This window comes from Protopterus annectens, chromosome 2.part0 (genome assembly GCF_019279795.1).
Source record: "Protopterus annectens isolate FY-2018-M chromosome 2.part0, PAN1.0, whole genome shotgun sequence".
Lineage (NCBI taxonomy): Eukaryota > Metazoa > Chordata > Ceratodontiformes > Protopteridae > Protopterus > Protopterus annectens.
The window spans coordinates 1,578,998,398-1,579,021,967 of NC_056728.1; positions in this window are offsets into that span (position 1 = coordinate 1,578,998,398).

The following is a 23,570-nucleotide window of genomic DNA, read 5'->3' on the forward strand; positions in this document are numbered from 1 at the left end:
GCTAGACTGGCACATCATCATCATAGACACATACCATACTGTGGAACCAACTACCTATCAACAGCATATGAAGGTCCTCATTAGCAGTTGCCATCAATAACCATGATGATTGCATGTGAGATAGGAAACACAACCCTGTAATCACCCCTGTGGCTCTGCATGACAGGGGCACATGAACCTACATTACATGTGTGTTGTAGTGCAGGGTACCATATGTCTAGGCTTCCATAGGCCCTATGGATAACAGCCTATCAGCTACCTAGGACATGATACACACAAGCATGTACCTGTTACAACACATGCTATGTGAGGTTGACTGTGTGTGATGGAGAATGTGTATGTGAATGTGTCAATGATGTGTATATGTGTGATAGCCTAGTGGGAATCTGTGTATATCATGGTATGTAGTGTTGCAGCTCTAATCCCATCAAAAGGTCTGTATGCTATTGCCAGGCAGGGAAATCAGTATGGCATACGTTGTGACATAGTCCCATATTGTCGATGGAGTGTGCCTTTGTAGGCTAAAGCAGTACATGTATGCTTATTGATTGTTAACACTAGTGAATACAAGTCACGTATGGACTGTAGTACTACCTGAAGCTGTATGCCTCAACTGCACAGTATGGTTTATATACACATGGCTTGGTAACACACTTTTGTTTGTTACCTGTAGTCCTCACACATCACATACCTCAGGCATGAGGTTATGTATGTGCTGACACACAGTAATGTATGGTAAACAGGTAACTGTAATCTGGGTTGCCATACCCTTGTGTCTTGTAGTTATGTCTGATGTGTGTTTGGGTATGCCTGTAACATGGCCTCGGTGGTATGTGTGTCACTGGATATAGGTGCATATCTAGCAACATGTATAGTGTAGTACAGCAGTATGCCACCTATAATGGTGAATGTGCACATATGTTACTGAGGGGTTTGCTATCAACAAGTAGTGTGGTGTACTGCTAGTACCGTAACCGTACTGTGCATAGATTGAAATGGATGACAAATGTCTGTATGCATTAGCTTCATATACACCTCCTGTGGCTAGGTGTTGCATTGTGTCACATACAGTGTGCCATGTACTGTTGTATAGTCCTACATACTGGTTTCACTTTGTGGCTGTGCAGAACATGGTTTGGTATATACAATGTGCCAGGCACTGTCAGGCAGTTGTGGTCTTAGCAGTCATATGTGTTATTAAAAGTGTGTATCTGCTGGCAGCCAATAGGTTGCTATATATGGCATTTCAATGATGTCTGTACATTAGAATGTTGAGTGTGCAACATGGCTTTTTCACAATTACTGTTTAATTGTCTTCCAGGGTTATGGCACACAACAGAAAGCCATCCTATACCTCTGAGGAGGAGGAAGTTATCACAGATGCACTCATCCAACATTATAATCTTCTGTCTTCAAGATCCTGCCAGGACCAGCATTGTCACACTGCACTGTGGCAGAATGTTGTCCATTGGGTGAATGATGTAGGCATGCATAACCGGACTTATGAGCAGGTATGCCATCACTGCAGTGATTTAATCAGACATGTCCGGCAGCATGCCTCCAATGTCCACAGAAAACAGCTTGCCACAGGTGGTGATGCTGCTACACCCCCCCCCACCAGAGTGGAAGAGCTGCTCCTCAGAGTGGTGGCTCCTGGCCAACCAGTACACCACACCTGTGTCATCATGGAGGCCGGAGTCACCCAACACAGCGACAACGAGCGTGCAGGTAACATGGCATATCCGTAGACCACTGTTATCCCAAGTGTTATAATATGCATTAATCAGATGGGTACTGTGTATGCAGAATATGTGGAGCCTGGTGTCATGCAATACTGATAATTCTGGACATTATCTGTATGCCTGTGACTGTTACCCCATGTACTACTATATAATTGCAGACTCACAGCAGCAATGCCATAGTTGTTTACACTGACATACTGTCTCATATCCTTGCAGGTCCCTCTGGTGTGATAGCAAGACAGCAGACCTGTGCTGGTGAGTGGGCTACAGTCAATATAGCATATAACATGTGCAGGTCATAGGAGAGTTGTAGGCCATATACACATGTTAAACACCTACACATAGTGCATGCTCTGCATGTTCTCTGTGTGACTATGCACTTCCCAGTGACATGAGCAGCTGACTCATACACATGCAACACACAGAGCATCACAAACAAGTGGGATACACTGTAGTGGACATTGTATAGGCATAGTCAATACACATGCACACAACATACACCACTTTGTCATATGCAGTATGTGTTAATATGATACACATGGTGTATGTAGACACCTGCTGTAAGGTCGTACTCCAGTATCCCATATGTTATCAACACAACACACATACCATACCTGGGGATAGAGGCCTATCATGGGGCAGTGTGACATGCGTCGACACACAACACAGTCATGTTAGGCAATGCTCCCTATTGAACCCCTGACATGCCCATGCAATGACTGTCTGTGAACTGTTTAATGTAACCTAAGTGGTGCAGGTCAGGTACAGCAAGATAGTTGCCAGTATGACATGCATCAGTGTCCTTGAGTGACCCCATGATGCTGCCTGATGATGGCTCATGGTACTACACTACATCCAGTTACAGTACCTGCAGTACTACACATAGCATTCATTATTAGACACTTGACAGTTTTATGCTTCCGGACATGGTTTGTATACCTATGAGTGATGGTGCACAGGACATTGGAAAGTGTTTCAGACTTGCAGTGCAATGTTGAGTCCATGTACACATTGTCTACCAGGGTGAGGCCAATCAGTGAACAACACACATGCATCAACGACATGTATACTGTTAACTACAAGGACTCTCTACACTCACACTGCATGCTGTCGAGCAACACACATCCTGCATGCTGACACGTATGAGAGGACTCTTTGGCTTGTGATACTGTACTCCACCATCAACCACTAACGACTATGTTCCATATTGCTGTTGGTGTGTGTGTGTTAACTTGAATGTGTAGTGTATTAGTGTTCATGTGTGCATGTGTGCATTTGTTCATGTGTGCATGTGTGCATGTGTGCATATGTTCATGTGTGCATGTGTGCATGTGTTCATGTGTGCATTTGTGCATGTGTTCATGTGTGCATGTGTTCATGTGTGCATGTGTGCATGTGTTCATGTGTGCATGTGTGCATGTGTGCGAACATCCTGTACAGATGGTAAAGTGTGCTTCCTGTCTCCCTCTCACAGGTGCTGAGGTAATGTTGGATGGGTGCAGCAGGGAACCTGAGGTCACTGCCACTAATAGTGACCATGATGATACATGTGTAGTGGCACAGGCATGTTTGACAGCGTCTGTCGGTGGTCCACTAATCGACAGTACACAGCTTTCCACCCCATCTATGCACACATACGTACTGCCATTACAAACCTCAACACCAATGGCCTTAGGTGAGGAACAGCATACGGTAGGCATTGACCAGGAAAGTGTGGTATCCATGGCACATGCAACCCCACACAGCAGCCATGCCCAGACACACAGAATGGTACCACATGGGCATATGTCCAGGGGTTCTCGTGGGAGCATCGCTGGCCATAATGCCCCTGGCAGGCATGCCCGCACAGGTCTCACAACCTCAGGTATGTTTATTTATTTGTTTATTTTTTTTTATTTATCATTTGTTGACCGGGAAAGTCCGACTGGGTTCCACAGAGCCTGTTTTCAGCAGAGGCCCGGGGAGAAATGCTCCAGATGTTGCCCATGAATGCCCAAATGTTCCAGGCTGTGATGCAAGCACAGGCATGTATGGAACAGTACACCAGGCAGGGACTAAGGGTGCAGAGGGCTCATAACACTGCGATCAATGACAGTATCCGTGACCTTGTTGGTGCCATCCGCAATTACACCAATGTCATTGATAGACATTGGGGGGAGACACTAGTTGTCCTCCGCAATGTTATGTCCATGTGCCAGGGCAGTGCAGGACAGATGGGACGTCAACGTGGACGTATGCCAGCAACATCCTCAGCTGGCAGCCGTCATGGATGACACCCAAGTGCCAGTCACTCCCGTAGTGCCAGTACCAGCCCCAGCAATGATGTGGCTGGGCTGTCGGTAGACCATCCGAGATGACCATGTGCACATGGCTCTGGCCAGTCCCAGCAGGGACATGGGTCCAGTCAACATCCCTCTGACGATAGTACTCAGTCTGGCTTAGTACCCGATACAGTCCGTGTCACCCCTGCCAGGCACAGATACTGTGTCTGTGGCTGGAGACAGTGATCTGTACAGCCTGGCAGGTACAGTCTGTGGCTGTCCCACAAACTCCCATATTTGGCAGCCACAAGGGGGTACTGTGTGCATGCAGACACACACACACATACTACCAACATGTAGGGCTAACACATACACACGCATCACATCAACACTGACCCATACTGTACTGTTGTCCCTCACACACACACACACACACACACACACACACACACACACACACACGCACACACGCACACACACAGACATGTTGATTGGATGGGTCATTGTCGGGCACTGGAAAACAATCACACACCCTGTGCATATGATGAAACTGTACCACCTCCTGTCATCTGTGACATTGATGCAGGAACGGGATTACATGGTGCTGATGCACAGGGTGACCTACTAGCAGTGTAGCAATGTTAGCATGTTGTGAACAGTAAAGCATAATGATATCCTTTTAGGTGTATCTGAGCAGGTATGATGCATCACAGCAGTGATTATCAATTTCGTATTGTATACACCAGTGTTAATTCAAAACATGGATTGTCCACACATGTACCAGTTGGCTGATGTGTGTGGTACTGGCAGCATGTGTCATTGAGTGGATGCAACATTTGTGATGTGTGCTGTACAGATTCCAAGGTGTACATTTGTGAACATGGTGGAGGTGCACTGTTTGCATGTATGTGCATGGTGAGCACATGTGAAGGGTGACATGCTCTGTATTACACAGTGTTAATACTTTATATTTCATATTGGTGTCCAATATGCATGTCACTACACATATGTCACAACTTGGGTACACATGTGTGTATGACATGGTATGACACTATGCTGTGGGTGATACTGTTGATATTGGTCATTGGTTAGCATTCTGGTAGTGTACATAACCTCAACAGCCTGATTTTAACCAATTGTTACATGATGTCTTGACAACTGACACACAGCTGTAGGATACACAGTAGCATTAGAATCTTTCCGGTTTTGTACTATACCAGTTACCAGTGGTAATGACCACCACACATTCCCATGACCACTCCTGTTTGGCATGTGTCCATCCTAGGTACAAGCAGACACACTAGGGATATGTACATCCACATCTGGTGATGCATGCAGTGGCCTACAAATCATTCCCCAGATTAGACATCTATCCTCCACAAGGGCATCATACAGACACATACCTGCTGACAAACCCATGTTGTGAAGCTATGATCCAACAATAGCATAGTCATCCACATTTGCTACACATAGTATCCTGATTGTCCCACATTGGTAGTAGCACACAACGTGTAGCAGGGGTACCGATGTGTACAGACAGCCACATGTGATTTCATCTCTCCTTTGATATCCACATCCCCAAAGCTATCCTGATGTCCCTCAGTGTATCACATAAGTAATAAGGTGTCTGTATGCATATACACAGTGTTGTTGTATACCTACCATGAATGGCCATTATTGACAGACTGTGTTGTGTTTGGGCATGTCTGTCATATGGCACAGACATACACCCACACTCACACTATTCTATAACAGCTGTCATGTGTGTGTGTGTGTGACACAGATGACCTAGGGCACAGCTCACTACAGTGGCCGGACTTGTTACATACATACATATGTGAGCTACGGTCCAAGAAGCAGCAGCAAAAACTGTCAATGGTAACAGATGTAGTTGTGTTGACAGCAGGCTTCACACCTATGACGTGAATTAGGTCACATGTACTTATATGTCTTGTCCACACGGTTACCAATTTAGGTCACATGTACATATGTGTATTTGCCACACAGATACCTGCAGTGTGCAATGCACATACTGTTGTTTTACTGATATGTCACACAGTAGTAGAAGCAAAACACACCACACATTGCTCAACAGTGTCACACACACACACTCAACAATTGCAGGATTTAAAACCCTACCTACCTATGTCATGGTACTAGACACATATGCATTACCACTATGCGCCATATGCTTTACTGGGAGTTTTTATTTCCACTGCTGTATTTGTGGGATACTGACATCATCAAACTGGCCAAAGGGGTATTCACCTCTTTCAATGTGTTTCCACTGCTGTATTTGTGGGATACTGACATCATCAAACTGGCCAAAGGGGTATTCACCTCTTTCAATGTGTTTTCACAGTCTCAAAAGAGGCCACTCTTCTTATAGGATTAGACACACACACAATTACACTCAGCAATTGCAGGTTTCAAACCACTACCTAACTATGTTATGACACGAGGGAAATACACATTAGTACAACACGCTATATGCTTTACTGGGAGTATTTATTTCCAAAGCTGTATTTGTGGAATGCTGACATCATCACACTTGGCAAAGAGGTATTCACCTCTCCTAATGTGTTTCCACAGTCTCCAAAAAGGCCACTCCTCTCAAAGGCAATCTCATACCACACACACATTCAGCATTTGCAGGATTCAAACCCCTACCTAGCTATGTTATGACACTAGGGAAATACGCATTAACACGACACGCTATATGCTTTACTGTGAGTATTTCTTTCCAAAGCTGTATTTGTGGGATGCTGACATCATCACACTTGGCAAAGAGGTATTCACCTCTCCTAATGTGTTTCCAGAGTCTCCAAAAAGGCCACTCCTCTCAACGGGAATCTCACACACACACACATTCATATTCTGCATTTACAGGATTCAAACCCCCTACTTAACTATGTTATAACACTAGGGAGACACGCATTAACACGATGTGCTATATGCTTGATTGGGAGCATTGGTTTCCAAAGCTGTATTTGTGGGATGCTGACATCATCACACTTGGCAAAGAGGTATTCACCTCTCCTAATGTGTTTCCACAGTCTCCAAAAAGGCCACTCCTCTCAAAGGCAATCCTATACACACACGCATTCAGTATTTGCAGGATTCAAACCCCTACCTAACTATGTTATGACACTAGGGAAGATATGCAATAACACGACACGCTATATGCTTTAGTGAGAGTATTAATTTCTAAAGCTGTATTTGTGGGATGCTGACATCATCACACTTGGCAAAGAGGTATTCACCTCTCCTAATGTGTTTCCACAGTCTCCAAAAAGGCCACTCCTCTCAAAGGCAATCTCAGACACATACATACACACTCAGCAATTGCAGGATTCAAACCCCTACCTAACTATATTATGATGCTAATGAGATACGCATCAACACGACACGCTATATGCTTTACTGCATATGTTAATCTCCACTGCTGTATTTGTGGGATACTGACATCATCACACTTGGCAAAGAGGTGTTCACCTCTTTTAATGTGTTGTGAAAGTCTACAAAATGGGCACTCCCCCAAAGGGGATCACACACACACATACACCACCACAAAGCAATTGCAGGATTCAAACCCCTACCTAACTATGTTATGATACTAGTGAGATATGCATTAACACGATGCACTATATGCTTTACTGTGCAGTTTCAATTCTCATGCTATATTTGTAGGATGCTGACATCATCAAACTGGACATGGTAATGTGTGTGCACTTAGTGTTATGCAATCCCAGGAATGAACCTTGTGGGTCAGCAGGTGTGAACATCTTGAACAGGAATCCACAATTCATAGTTTGTGTGATCTATCTGTGGACAAATTACCATCCCTTCATATGGCAATACATATTCATGCACGGATTGTTTGTTTTGTCTATACAACATGTGTCTGTGATGTTGGTAAAGGGCTATTCAAAGTCTATGTGGGACCTGTGTTGCTCCTTTCAGTGATGTATGTCCTGGGTGGCTGCCTTGCAAGAAATCTAGCAGGTTTGGGGAACATGATGTGCTCATTAACATACCACAGACATTTGGGTTGTGTGTTTGTTGGATTACAATAGCTCTGTTCCTGACTGCAATCATGATGGACTCCATGGACTAGCAGTTCGGACTTCATAGGCTTATAGGACTATAGTTCCCATGGTCTGTTGTGCACCAACACTTGTGGGGTGTGCCACATGTTGCTGTAAAACATTCAACAGTGTAAGATTCTGTAGAGAGTGTGAGGCTCAACAGACTGTTCAGGTGCGGGGTCTGTTTGTTCTGTTGTTCACTTATGACACATATGGAGAAACAATGTTATCCACGTGATGGGATTCATTTGGCTTTGGGAGGAGCTGTTTACCCATTCTACATGTGATATCTCCTGGTATGATGATAGGGCCTTTTGTCACTGGGAGGTGGGTATGTATGTATGACAGGATGTTGACATTGTCAGTCAGGTGCAGTTGACCTGACTCAGGACATATATGACTGTACATTGCTATTTCTGACATAGCTGAAGGAGGTGTAATGTTTCTGTCTGTACTCCTTCGCAAATTATCTTTCCAAAGCAACAACAAACCTGAACACTAAACCCCTGTTATACTCTTTTACATACTTCACACACTACTGATCCTTTGTGATCAGTCAACAGTGTATGTCATCATTATATCCTGGCATGTCCAAAGGTTGGTTTCCTGTGTACTCTCCAGTCCAGCTGGTGCATATTGGAATTTTGACGCATTGTTGCAACTGCCTTATGTACACAGAGAACACTGTCCTCCTACCAACAAACTCAGATATATGTGAGAGGTGCAACTGTATAGACAGACAGGAGGCTGAGCTCTCCCAAGTCATGACTGGCACAGTCTATCAGTTGGTGAAGGTAACCACACACACCACAAATCCAGTCTCACATGGACCTATGACAACAGCAAACCATGTACATTGACACACAAAGACATACTCAGAGCATCTAAATATACTCAGCCTAAGCAGCAGAGACATCAAAAGCAGACACACAAACAACTGCTAACCCACCACCATACACACATATCACATAGTTCACAAAGTCATTGTGCCACACAGTCACTGCCCTTAGGCCAACACAACACACCTCATACACTTGTATTAGGTGACAGTAATTGTCGGTCACACTGACATCCCACTCACCAGGATGAACAAGGAGAAGTTCACTTTGTGCTGTGTGTCGGGTGCCAGGATCTGCCACATGATACATGCACTCTTGTCAGTCCACTGCAAGTACAAATATGGCTCCATCATTGACCATGCTGGTGTGTAAACCCTCAGACATTCCTCCCTGGACTACATCACAAGAGACATAGAGGAACTCTCTGATCATGTAGCCCAGGCCAGTATGACCCTGACCTTGTGTAGCATCTTACCCTCACCAAGTACTATGTCACAGTATACAGACAAACTGATCACTTTTTACAGTTGCCTAACATATTGTTATCATTCAAAGGAGATACAGTGTCTGTCAGCCTGGGATTACATGCTCAACATGCCATGTATATTCGCTATGGACGCCATGCACCTGTCACCCCTAGGCTTTCACAGACGGTCTTAGGCTCTTGCCACACCCATAGTGGCTGTTTGAAGCGAGGCTCAGAAGACAAAACCACAGCCATAGACGTTACAGGGTAAAGAAAACGGAGAGTGATGCTGCTCAAGAACTGATGCCTAACTCTCAGAATGCATGCACTCAGGACTCACATCAGTATGGAGACTGTCGATATATGTGCAGTAACAGACACCTGGATCAGGCTCACCAAAGCACACCAGCACAACCAGGTTTTACTTCATACCATGGTTTTCGGACACAGGACATGGACCGAACAACAACAATGGGGGGGGTATCCATATACATCATTCATACACACACCTCCGGGTTGGTAGCACTGCACAAAGCATCGGGGAACATACATGTGCAACTGACAGTGGGCCAAACTGCATTTCATTTTGTAGACTGCTACAGACCACACTCCCAAACTCGGGAACAACACTCTTTATTCCTGGGAACACTGGGGAATGTGAAGGTCTCTTCAAACACCATTATATTGTGTGACTTCAAATACACAAACATTGACTTGGAATACTACTCAAGCACTGACACCCTCGCACAACAGTTGCTAGGATTGTTACAATCAAATGCTATGGCAGACCTGGTCACCACAACCACAGGGGGTTAAAACATGTGGGACCTGATCATCACCAACATGGGCACTCTGTGTTCCATACCAGAGGTATACCCCTCATTGTTAAGGTCAGAACATACATTCATCTCACTGGACATGCATATCCCATACACACACACATCCTAGGTGATCTCAGTGACATATTTCTCATGAGCAAACGTCACACTTATACAAACCTAGGTAGTATTCCTCAAAGACCCTGGGACAGTGTTAATTATGGCTCAGACCACTTAATCCTTTACAAGCCCATTCTATGGACAACTACTGGAATGCATGTATCATGCTATCCCAGATAACTACAAGACTCACTCCTCCAAATGCAGGGGACCTGTCTGGTGGACCACAGCCATTAATGAGCTATACAAGGACAGGAGGAGGCTACTACATGATAGAGCACAATCACAATCAGGAAGGCATCTCTGATTAGTACTATGGTATAGCTACAATCACTTGTTGATTCATCTAAGGGCCACTTCTAACAGACACTTGCAACAGACACTATGGACAATCACAAGGCCTTATTTAGTTATGTCAGGGACCTGGGTGGGAACTCACAGATATGCTGTGAGTTACTGCATAATTACAAAAGATACAGTGAACCCACTGACATTGTAAACATTCTGGACAATAGGTTCAGAGGGAATGTTTCCCCACCATCCCCCCTGAAGTGTACATGTCCATCCCAACAGGGTGTAGCCTCCCTGACATCACAGATGGACAGGTGAGTGCTGCCCTTTCCATAGCAGACAACACAGCATCAATGGGACCAGATGGTGTCCCGGACTGCGGCTTACACGAGATTCATGATGAACTTCACACTCACATTATGTCATTGTTCAATATCAGAGTTACTACAGGATATGTACCCATGGAATGGCATACAGCTATGGTGTACCCGCTCCACAGTGCTGGTTCCACAAGGGACACTGGACAATATCGCACTATATGCCTAACTATCCTGGTCTGCTAAGCTATGGAGTGTATGGTCATGAAACACATACACACAGACATTGTGAACCTACAGACACTGGATCCTACACAATTTGGGTTTGTTGTGGGTAGATCTTGGCTCTTGCACCTGTTTGATGTCTTTAAACAGTTAACAGGTCCATAGATGTACAGAGGGTTGTCCACACAGCCTACCTGGAGATCGCACACTAGTTCAACACAATACCCCACTTGGCCTTTATACATTACATCACTGGATTCAATATCTACATATATGTCACAAGATGGATTGCTAACTGAATCATGGATGGAACCCACATGGTCAGTATTACAGGTGCCATGTCTGACTATACACCAGTTACACATGGCATCCCACAGGGCTCAGTCCTGGGACCTCTCTTGTTCTGTATATATTTCTGAGACATGCTGGCTAACACAGGAGGAATATGGCTGACCATGTTTGCAGATGACTGCAAACTGTGTGCCATAATCGACTCCCCAGCTGGCACAAGCATCCTCAGAAAGGGTCTCACAGAGATGGATGACTGGTGCCAGAGCCATGGCCTACAGCTACCTTCCTTTAGATGCATAGTCATCACCTTTGATAGTAACATCGTGCCCACACATTACCACAAAGGTGATGATACATCACGTACAATGTGTGTGATTTGTGATTTGGGGACATGAATACTTAGTACTCTCGCCTTTGACATTCACGTTGCCAATGTTGTTAGACACACCTTCTATTTAGCCCACCTTATCCCATAGGGTTTTACATCCAGATCAGGTGGGGTCATAGTGACCCTATACTCATCAGGCACATGCTTGGATACAATGCCCCATTTTGGATGTACCTTACCCAACACCTGCAGCAACTGGAATGTACACAGATGTACATAACCAAGTGGATCTAGGGACTCACACAGATGGTATGCACAGTTTGGCTATGGTGACCCCAGCTCTCCTCAGTTGCTTACTGCCTACTTGTATGCAGTCTGTGTCTTTTATTTGAAGCCATGTCCATCATAGCATTGATGGACAGGCTCCACATCAGGATATCAAAGTCCCTTACAGCTACACGCTCCAGGGACAGGTATGTCAGCAATGATGTTAATAGGGCATGCTGGAGGGACAGATTCCCATCACAGAAGCTCCACTCACTCGGGAATGTGATCACAGTCCCACATATGCACTAACCCACACTGATCACCTACAGGTGACATCTTCACAGGTGGATGGGTGATCGTATGTTTAGCCCTGGGATATGTTTTGGGTCCCTGCTAGACAGAGGCAGAATGAAATGAACATATGTGAGATATCTTGTGTGACCTACAATTCACAGGCACAGTCTACTGATCTAGCGGGGTTGCAAAATACAAATACACTGTGGCAAGGCTTCTACATACCCTAGGACAGATAGCCTCGTGTCAACCTCTGAACCTATGCTAATGTTTGGGATGCACATTGTTCAGTGATGGTACTGATTGCAGGTTTTGTTTCTTCTTTGCTTTACCACTTTCTATGAACAACCTAGGTATCTGCATAACATATTTGATTATGACAGAATTTCACTATAATATATATGTGTCTGTTGTCATATCACTGTGTGCACATGGCAGATTGGTGAATAGTGCGAGGTTCCTGGGTTGACACATGCAACTGATGGATATGTGTGGCCCACTGCTGTACTCAAACTTGCCCTAAGTGTGTGAGCATGCCCAGTTCAGACTTTCAGTGTTTTGTTGCCTGACATTTGTCTCATATATTCAAGTGTGTGAGCATGCCCGGTGTGACCTTGCAGTATGTTGCTGTCTGAGGTCCACTACATCTGTTGATGTGTGTGAACATTACCAATATTAACATTTATACTATATATGTGTTGAATATCAGCTTCTATTCTTACTGCAGGCCTCACCTTTGTGTCTTAACTCAACAGGGATTATGCTATGCCTGCAAGGTTTCCATGAGATACTTTGCATTGACTTATCAGCATTTTTTCATACACTCTGATCATAGACATACTGTCATGGTTTAGTGGTTCTGTACTATGACTATAATGCACTGTAGCGTGGGTTTGAGGATTGTCACTGCTTTTTATTTTCATACATGCCAGAACAGACTGCTTCAAGAAAAGTGAAGCAAATATGAACATGTTAACCTGCTTTTGCTGAGATATGCCCACATTTGAACAGACTTGCACAACATTGCTCAATGTTGACCAACATTGCTGAACAGTGCACAATATTGCTCATCATTGCCTGTAGTTGTGCTACTTAGTGTGTGCAATTTTGTTTACATGTACTAAATAGTGGTGAGAGCTGTTTAGCAGTGCTTTATATTGCTTAACACAGCAATCATGCCTCAGGTGGTGCTGCAGGGCTGCCTATATTGGATGCATATTTTACACTCCCTATACATGTTTGTTAACAGGTAGTGTCAAGTTAGGTATCCCTTTTACTATATGTGCGAGTCGGAGAGAGGTATAATTTCCAGGGTTCCTACTGAGCCAGTGTATATGCTATACGTTGCCTCTTTGCCAAGGCCAAAGCATACTGGGCATGCCTCCTTCTGCCTACTGGGGCAGGCTCAGGTTGCTCCTCCTCCTAGTCATGCTCTGCCTGTGATGGCCTTGGCAATGGTGGGGGGCTGTTGTGCCCGGTCCTATGCTGCTCCTGCTGCAGCTGTTTTCACAGGATCATATTGTGTAGCATAGCACATACCACAACTATTTGGGTACATGTAGTTGGTGAGTACTGCAAGGCTCCACCAGATGTGCCCAGGCACCAGAACCGTGACTTGAGCTGCCCAAACACATGCTCGATTACATTTCGTGTTTGTGCGTGTGCCTCATTATGGTGTTCCTGTTCAGCTATGTGTGCATTTCTGATGGGTGTCATCAGCCACGGCTCAAGTGCATATCCAGCATCCCCCATTAGGTGACCATGAGGGATGTCCCCATTGGCAAATGTCTGGTACAGCTGTGTCAGATGCCAGATATGGGAGTCATGGTAGCTTCCAGGGCAGCCAGCACACACATTCATTATTATGCCCTGGGCATCACACACGACCTGGCAGTTGATGGAGGGGTAACACTTGCGTTTATAGTAGACCCTACCCCGCTCACCGGCTAGTGCTTTGATGCGAATATGCGTGCAGTCTATTGCACCCACTACCTCAGGGTATTCTGCTATTTGCTGGAAGAGACACATATTGCTGGCCAATACCTCACAGGAATTGGGGAAATATACATGATCACCGACATGTGCTGACATGGCATTCAGGAACTGGTGCAGTACCCTGGATGCTGATGCCTGTGAAATCCCCATCATATTGCCATTTGGTCTCTGGAAGGTACCTGTTGCTAATATTCTTAGGCCAACACATACCTTGGCTTCCACTGGGATGGGTTCCCCTCTGTTGGTTCTGTGTGTGAGGTGTGGCCTGCACAGCTCAACAATTTGCTGCATGAGGTCTCTGTCCACTCTATAGCACTCCACTCTCTTCAGCTCATGTAGCCCCTGGTAGGTTACCCTAGGCCTGTACACTCTTCTCCGTCTCCTCACTGTCATTGCTCAGCAGAATTCACATTGTCACCACCCTCAGCATGTTGCATATGTTGCCTTGTAACAGCAATGGCAGCCCCAAACATTTCTTTGTCTCAGTAAAGCTTTTTCAGTTTTCACTTCTATTAGCTTACTGCAGTGTTGCAGTGTCTCTGAGAAAAACATAGTGGAAAGTTGTTTGCTGAGTTTTAAGTGCTGGGCTGGGCAGGGCTAGTGTACTGCCTGTGGAATTGCCTGATTCTGATTGTTTTCACCTGCTAGCTCTGCTAGTATTCCCTGGTTAACTTCCTACTGTTTGTTGTGCTTCCTTTTCCCTTTCTGTTTCCTCAGGGGGGCAGCACTGCGCACACAAGTGCAAACACGTGCAGACAAGCTCACACGCGTGCACACGTGCTTACACATGCTTACACGAACTACAACTTGCTTATTCTTGCTAACACGCACGCACACAGGTGCAAATGCGCTTACACGGGTTTCAGCATCCTTACACTTGCTTACTCCAGCTTAAATGCGTGCACACAGGCGCACACGCACACACACAGGCTTACTCGGTTTTACAGGAGCGCACATGCCCGCAAACACAGTGCAGGCATTTCTACAAGAAACTTTGGTGTTGTTCACAGCATACACCTTTAGTTAGGGTATCTGTTGACACACCTCTTCCAGTGATTAGTATCTGACAGCAGACACATGACACTCTACTCCAATGAGCTTCACTTTTCTCAGACATAACCCCCTTATGATGTCACCTATCTTCTACTCTGTTACACCCCTTATCCTACTCCTACACTACACTGACTGTGCTCTTTTGCTATGTAAACTTGTGATTCACTATCCTTACCCTCATTTGCATAGGATTGCCTACTAATGCTTGGTTACAACTCTTAGACTGAGCTTCCAGCCTTAGCAACCTCTACTCGATAGCCATGTTGTCTTTGGACTGCCATTCCCTTGCATTGTGTGATAGGGTTTTACTGTAAAATACACATTTTTGCACTTTAATTATTGGTTTTCTGTTTTTTACAGTGCACCGCATTTGCTCGGTGCTGCGCTACGCTTCAACATCAGCGATCGTGAAAAAAAAAATATTTATTTTATTTTATTTTTGCATCGATGGACATTACCAATGGCCATATATTTGGCCATTGGCATGATTCCTCGACTGGATGCATCCTTTTTTTCAAGCTGTCACGGTCCTGTTTTGCTATTTGCAGAAACGCATTCAGTTGTCATCGGAGTACATTTCTGCAAATAATACTACTCTTACTCGGACAGGTTAGGGCTTCCTGAATCACAATTTTACCTCATTTGCATGCCTTTCAGCAGCAAATGAGGTAATTTGCATATCCTAGCCCTGTCCGTGTAAGAGGAGTTTTAGGAGCTCTCTTACATGCCCCTGCCAGCTGCTCCTGGATCGCTCGGAAGACATGTTGGCTGCATGGAGTCTTACTCTACTCAGACTCCATGCAAGCCTTTGTGAATCCGGCCCACTTTGTTAAAAGTCAGCATTACTCTGCTACTTACTACTATGCACTAGTTTACTCTTTTGCTTACTACTGTGCACTAGTTAATGTGTTAAAAGACAGCATTACTCTGCTAGTTACTACTTTGCACTAGTTACTGTGTTAAAAGTCAGCATTACTGTGTTGCTTACTACTATGCACTAGTTACTATGTTTAAAGTCAACATTATTGTGCTACTTACTACTATGCACTAGTTACTGTGTTAAAAGTCAGCATTACTTTGCTACTTACTACTATGCACTAGTTTGTTTGTGTCTTTCGGCTTTTCCCGGTTAGGGGTCGCCACAGCAAAATTCCGGTCTGCTAATGATTGGTAGTTGAGTTTTATGTGCTGAGTTACCAGCCCTGATGCACAACCTTCAACGAAGGTATGCCCATTCACGCATGTCTCCACACAGAAGACGCTCTAGCTGAGAATCGAACCGGACAGTGTCTTACTGTGAGGCGACTACTATGCACTAGTTACTGTGTTAAAAGCCAGAATTACTCTGCTACTTACTACTTTGCACTAGTTATTGTGTTAAAAGACAGCAATACTTTGTTGCTTGCTACCCTTTTTTGATTATTAAATGTACTTATATGGTGGTATTCAATAAAGCCTACATGGTGGTTTTCCACCATGTGGACATCGCAATGTGCACAAGGGCATGAAAACTTTTAAATTCAGTAAGCACTGTATAGCGGTGCACACCTCCATCCAAACAAGGTAAATACCACTGCATGCTAATTACTGCATATGCAGCTGAATTGCATGCTAATCAACTAAGGAAACACACTGAAGATATTCAACAAGCTATGAAGCAACCATGTATACTCCACTCTGGTGTTCCCCATAAATTCCAAAACTTTTGGACTATAGCCACAGAAAGGAGTCTACATGGACAGAATAAAAAGTAAAATATATGAGATTTGTACAGAACTGACCTTAACATGTGGCAGTAGGATGGGTAAAACAAAAGGAGAGTAACAATAACAACATAAATCCTTTTTTGTGCAATAACACAAATGCAAATTTGCTCCCCAACCCCCATATGAACAGTACATATGTACGTGATGCAGGCAGAAGTGTAAAAGTGTGTGCAAATCAAAATAATTATAAAAAAAACATTACACAGACTATTCATAGTTCCATGTCAGCATAAGCAATATGTAGCTGACGAAATGCAGGCATATCATCTTAAAATCAGTACTCCTCTGTGTTCAACACATACACAATTCAGCTCCCCTTCAGTTTCCTTAGCTACACAGTTGCCTTCTGATGTAGATTCATTGCTGTCAGCATAATGAAGATGCAAATGAGGTCTGAACTCATTAGAATTTCTGAATCCCCCAAAAATTGGATCTGTGTAGGGATGTCAGGCACTCCCTCAGTGTTTGTGTTTAATGGATGACAACTGTGAATGCTTACATCAGGTGGGTGTGTCAGGCTAGAATTACAAAGTGTTACATGTATGTCTGTCAAGGTTGAAAAAGCAAGTAAGCAGTGCATAAGTCATAGGTTCTCTTTCATTAACATCCAACCTCCTCTTCATTTGTATGCACATTTTGTTTTTTCTATCAATTTTTTCTTATTATATTATTATTTTTTGGCCATTGTTTGTGAGATGTGGTACTTAGATCAATCACAGGCAATGGAGGAATAATGGAAGATTTGGCTATGCTTATCTTGTTTGCACTGGAAGATGGGCAAAAGTAGACCTTAAGAATAGCTAGTACATAAGGAATGGCATGTAACTCTTCCAGTGGCAGCATTGCTAAACTGTGACAGTTAGTACTGAGTCTGTGGAATACACCTGCTACTTAACTGACTTTGTGGCAGCAGGTGTTAATGCAGTGATACATTCCTTTTTGGGGGCAGATGGTACTGGATTTGACAACAGCTGTATCTGATAGTTTTAACTACTTTTGCTTTACCATTGGTGCATGTTGGTGTGTGATGCGCACCACTGTGCAATAATGTATTAATGAAAATAAATGGGGACAATAGAATAGTGCTGAAATGGGGATGCTAAAGTCTGACAGCTGGTACTGAGTCTCTGGAATACACTTGCTGCTTAACTGACTCTGTAGTGGCACGTGTTAATGCAGTTAATGCAGTAATGCATTCCTTTTCAGGGCCAGATGGTACAGGTTCAAATACAAGAGAATCTACCACTTTTAAGTATTTTGTATTACCGTTGTTGTGCATTGGTGTGTGATGTCCACCATCACGCAATAATGCATTAAAGAAAAGAAATGTGGAAGACAGGACAGTGGTTTAATGGGGAGCAAGCAGGGGAAAGAACAAATGGAAAGCAATACAGGAATGTGCAGGATGAAGGTTGGGAAGAACCATAGCTATCCATTACTTCAACAGTAAACACTGATAACGTATGCAGAATATTAGCTGAATTTGGACAGTCACCACCGGGGGGGGGGGGGGTGATCACCACAATACAATCAGGTTGTATAGCCAATGGGAATTAATCAAGTGTGTCAAGATGACAAGTGTGCACAACTGTGAGCTACGTATGGGATGATTTTTTTTTGTGGGACAGCTGCCTTTTTTTTTTTTTTTTTAAGAGAGAGGAATGTTGGGGAAGAGACGTAGGTATGTCTAGGTCTGGCAAGTTGGGTAGGTGAGGAAGCAGTTGCAGACAGAGAAAACAAACAAGACAAGACACATGAACAGTGACAGACACAAGAGATTGATGGACACCATGGATGGAGTGAGGGTGGAGACATCTAGGATGCATGGATGTCAAGCTGGTTGACAGTGAGAATTGAGTCCTCACCCACAGGACTGCCGTCACTCTCACCTCATTCCACCACTGGCTGGAGCACTCAATGTCTCCTTCTCCTCTTACTGGTCCTATGTAAAAATGAGGTAGAGCAGCCTCTCCATCTGGCATAGGAATGCACCAACAGTGCGATGCACAACTCTATGCACCATCCCTGCCAGTTTAGTGTTGATGATAAACTCACCACCCCTGCCACTGCTCCAGGAGGGAACCACTGGCCTATCCTCTGGGGCAGAACTACCTGAGGGGGCAGGTAGTGCAGGGGTAGAAGAGTTGGTGCTGCCAGGTTAGCTCCCAGACATGCTGGGCAATGGTACTGTGGCTGGTGGAGTGGGGGGGGGTGGATCCTGTGGGACAGGGCTACCCCTTTGTGCTGTGGAGAATTTCATGATGTGGTACACATGAATAACATGGACACATTTTGATGACACATAATAAAATAAAACAACATAAAAAAGATAAGGGTTGGGGTGAGAGAAAAAAAGAGATAAGATTAGTACCTTCATATATAACATACAATGCATTAATACAATTATTTGACTCTATTATCTTGACCATTACTTGTAAGACTAGCACCTCCTAACAGATAACTTATTTCTTTTAACACTAGCAGCTCCTAACAGATGCACACTGTACTACATATTGCCGTAAGTACTGATTTACATGTGCAGATATTTGCGTCTATATCATATAATCAAAGACATAAAATGTTGAACCCTCAAAAGGGCGAAAATGCTGAAACTCAAACTCCATATTGTGGGATGCTTCACCCCCCCCCCCCCCCACAACCCCTGGTAAATATATATTCCAACTCCAAAATCACACTACAGTGAGGAAAGGGCAAATATCCCAATCTTCACTGTATTGCAGTCTCAAAAAACAGAACTTCAAATTTTCGGCACTTTCGCTCTTTTGATGTTTGACATTTTACATTTTTGATAATGTGATATAGATCCCATATATTTCACATATGCATGTTCCAGTTATCCAGATTACAGTTTACAGCAGGGCATGTGTGCCACTGGTATAGAGCTTTTACTTTAAATGTTTAAGTTACACATAATTGAAGAATAACAGTTAGTGTATAGTTGGAAAGTGTGGTATTTGAACCTACCAACCTCTGATTAAAGCCTAATATTGTACTCTTAGTTTGTGCTACAGACTAATGCATGCATACTTGCTTTTACAGTTGGAATATGCATGTTCAATTTCATACAAATGTATAGAATACCAAATGAGTTATCTTTGTGCTAAAGACTAATGCATGCATACTTGATTTTATAGTTGACATATGCATGCTCAATTTGATACAGCTGTATAAAATACCAAAAAAGCTATCTTTAACTTTTAATCCTGCAATAGCACTACTCTTCTGCTGCATACATAAGACATGCCTCTCTCATCCTTGCCAGTCTACTGGCATGGGCCCTAACATTGCACTTCCTCTCTATGGCAGCTGTGGAAAGAACAGAACAGAATGCTATTATGAATACCAGTCTTGCCTATATTCAGCTTTTAAGCCTTACAATTGCTCTCTGTAGTTGATACTTACACATGTGTGGGATTTCCTTCTTCCTAAATTCCTCAGTCCAAGCATTGTGGGTGCCCCCTTCCTCATCCAGTCATCATTGTAGTGCTACCTATATTGTTCACCAGTGGGGGGATACTGGTGGCACTGGTCACAGCCTGAGCCATACAATCCCAAGCCTCTGACTTATACTGGGAACCAGAATAGTCCCCTTGCAGCAACCTGGCACTGTGGTGTTACACTAGTAGTCCAACAAAAATCTGGACTGGACATTCAATCTTTGTGCCCTAAATCTCACACACTCTCTATAAATGCCTGCATTGTCTAGCACAGGAAAAAGAGCAATGGAGAATAATGGTTTCCCACCATTTTCAGTTATTGGATTTACTGGAAATATACACTCTATTTGTAAATGTTGCGTAGCACGCACCATCGTGCAAACATGGTGCTCTAGGGTGTGAGATGCTAAGTGATGCACAACAGTGGCAAGCAATGCAATTTCAAGATTATTTGATGTACATGCAGTTGTGTATGTGTGTTTGGGGTCTATATTATAACACTGAAGTTGCCAAACTTTGAATGTTATAATATCGAACCCACTACATTGAAGGCTGAAAATAGCAAAGCCGGAGAACATCAAATTCATAACTATGGCAAGATTTTGGTGGGCTGTTCTGTGGCTTTGCTCCATTATGGTGCGATAGTTACAGATCTTAGAGTGAGGGTGTGGGTTAAGATAAGTGGATATGTAGGAATGTATGTATGGTTTAGTGTAGGGTTAGAAGTAGGGTTTTGTTAAGTGTATGTGTGTGTATTAATTAGTTTGCGTATAGTTTCTTAGGGTAAGTGTGTGATAGGTACGGACCATAGGGGTAGAGTGCGGGTTAAGTGGATAGATAGGAATGTATGTACGGTTTAGTGCAGGGTTAAAAGTGGGGTTTTGGTAAGTGTATGTGTGTGTATTATTTAGTTTGCTTGTGTATAGCTCCTTAGGGTAAGTGTGCGATAGTTACAGACCTTAGGGTTAGGGTGCGGGTTAAGGATAGTGGATAGATAGGAATGTATGTACAGTTTAGTGTAGGGTTAGAAGTAGGATTTTGTGAAGTGTATGGATTATTTATTTTGGTGTGCTTGTGTTGTGTGTATATTTCTTGGAACAGCAATTTTTTTCCCTGGGAAAAAATTTACTATTCTGAGTGTTCGATGTTATCACATTTTGAAATTCCAAGTTCAAGCTTATGGTGTTTGATATTTTGGAATTTTGATTATGTGATATAGACCCTGTGTTTGACAAATGTGAAGGTCTTGGCAGTCCAGAGAGCAGAAATATCCTTAAATGAATATAATACACAGTATACCCACATTCATATACTTGATAATAAATAATAGAAGAACAACCAGCTAGTCAGCCGATCACAGGAACTCTAAAAATACTTTTATTTAACCAAAATACAAAATCAAAGTTAACACTTTCATCTGCTTACAAAGACATCATCAAAACTGTGACTTTCAACTAAAACTCTTGTCTTTTGAACTACATGAAATAAGACACACACACACCATCATCTGAAATAAGCCATATAAAATGTCAAGACCTGCGGAGTGCTTTAGATAGACACTCAAGTATACATTCTGAGTTTAACAATTTTGTTTTCTTAATTTTGGAACAAATACAGGTCAAACCATATGGGGGTGGCTGGCAAAACAAACTCTTGCACTGGGAAATGTATTGGGAAATTAGACTTAATGCAGTCAATTCACCCGGTCTCAATGACAACATTTCAGTTTCAGGTAACCTAAAAAAAAAACAAGCTTGTATGGTGTGATAATAGTCCCCTGGACTTATGTTTTTTACTGGGGATAGGATTCTAAATAAATGTTGCAAGTGCCCTTTAAGAAGCTAGTGGTGATGTCATCTTTTTTGACTGAGTGCTGTGAGGGTGTGTCTTAGTTCATGTAATTCAAAAGGGATGACTTTTAGTTGAAAGTCACAGTTATGGTGATGTCTTTGTAAGCAGACAAAAATGCTTAACTTTGATTTTGTATTTTGGTTAAATAAAAGTGTTTTTAGAGTTCCTGTGATCAGATGACTAGCTAGCTTGTTGTTCTTCTCTTACTGGATTTTGTTTCTACTAGTTCTGGAAACCTGATTTTGTTTGGTTTTGGACTTTTGATAAAAATGTGATAATACATAGATAAATAAAAAAATAATAACTGACATAATATTAGTGTTTCAGCCCTTATACATATAATTAATATCAACTACACTATGTCAAATGTTATAAGTGAGAGTGACTATAATGGGAAGTGGAACAACAGTAAAAGTGTACAGAATATGCTGCATTTGAACCTATGACAGTGTGCATGACAGTCCTACACTAACACCTGCTGCCACAAGAGAGAGTTGAAATAACAACTGTTCATGTTTCAATTTATTGCTATAAACTGCAATGTCATAACAGTAAAACAAAGGTTGTATACACTGTACTAGAAGCCAGAACCATCTGTATTCCAGTTCTACACTTATACCTGCTGCCACACACAATAGCATTGATTGAATGTATCCGATTACTATTTTTGGCTGTTTACTTTCTGGGTGGTGTACTTATCCAGTAAAAAAAAAAAGCGAGAACACTTGAAATGAAGAAAAGCAGTCTATGACATACACAGTAGAAAATGTTAGTACACATGAGATATTTCCACATACGTCTGGATTTCATCTCTCACTCCAATGCACCTTTAGAAAACAGGATAGGTGACTTATCCGTCTTTGTCACACAAACAGTTTTGCAGCCAAGAACTGAAATTATCCTTCGTATAACTAACAGCAACAGAATGTACATTGATATCAAACCATAAACTATTTGTACATTTATTAAATTTGTTATATTTGGACATAGTGTACTTAGTGATCTCACAACCTGTTATGATTATTGCTTGCAAATATACAGCTCTGTCTTAACTTTCTGTGTTCCTTGGCCATTTATCAGTTATCTGACCAGTACTCTGA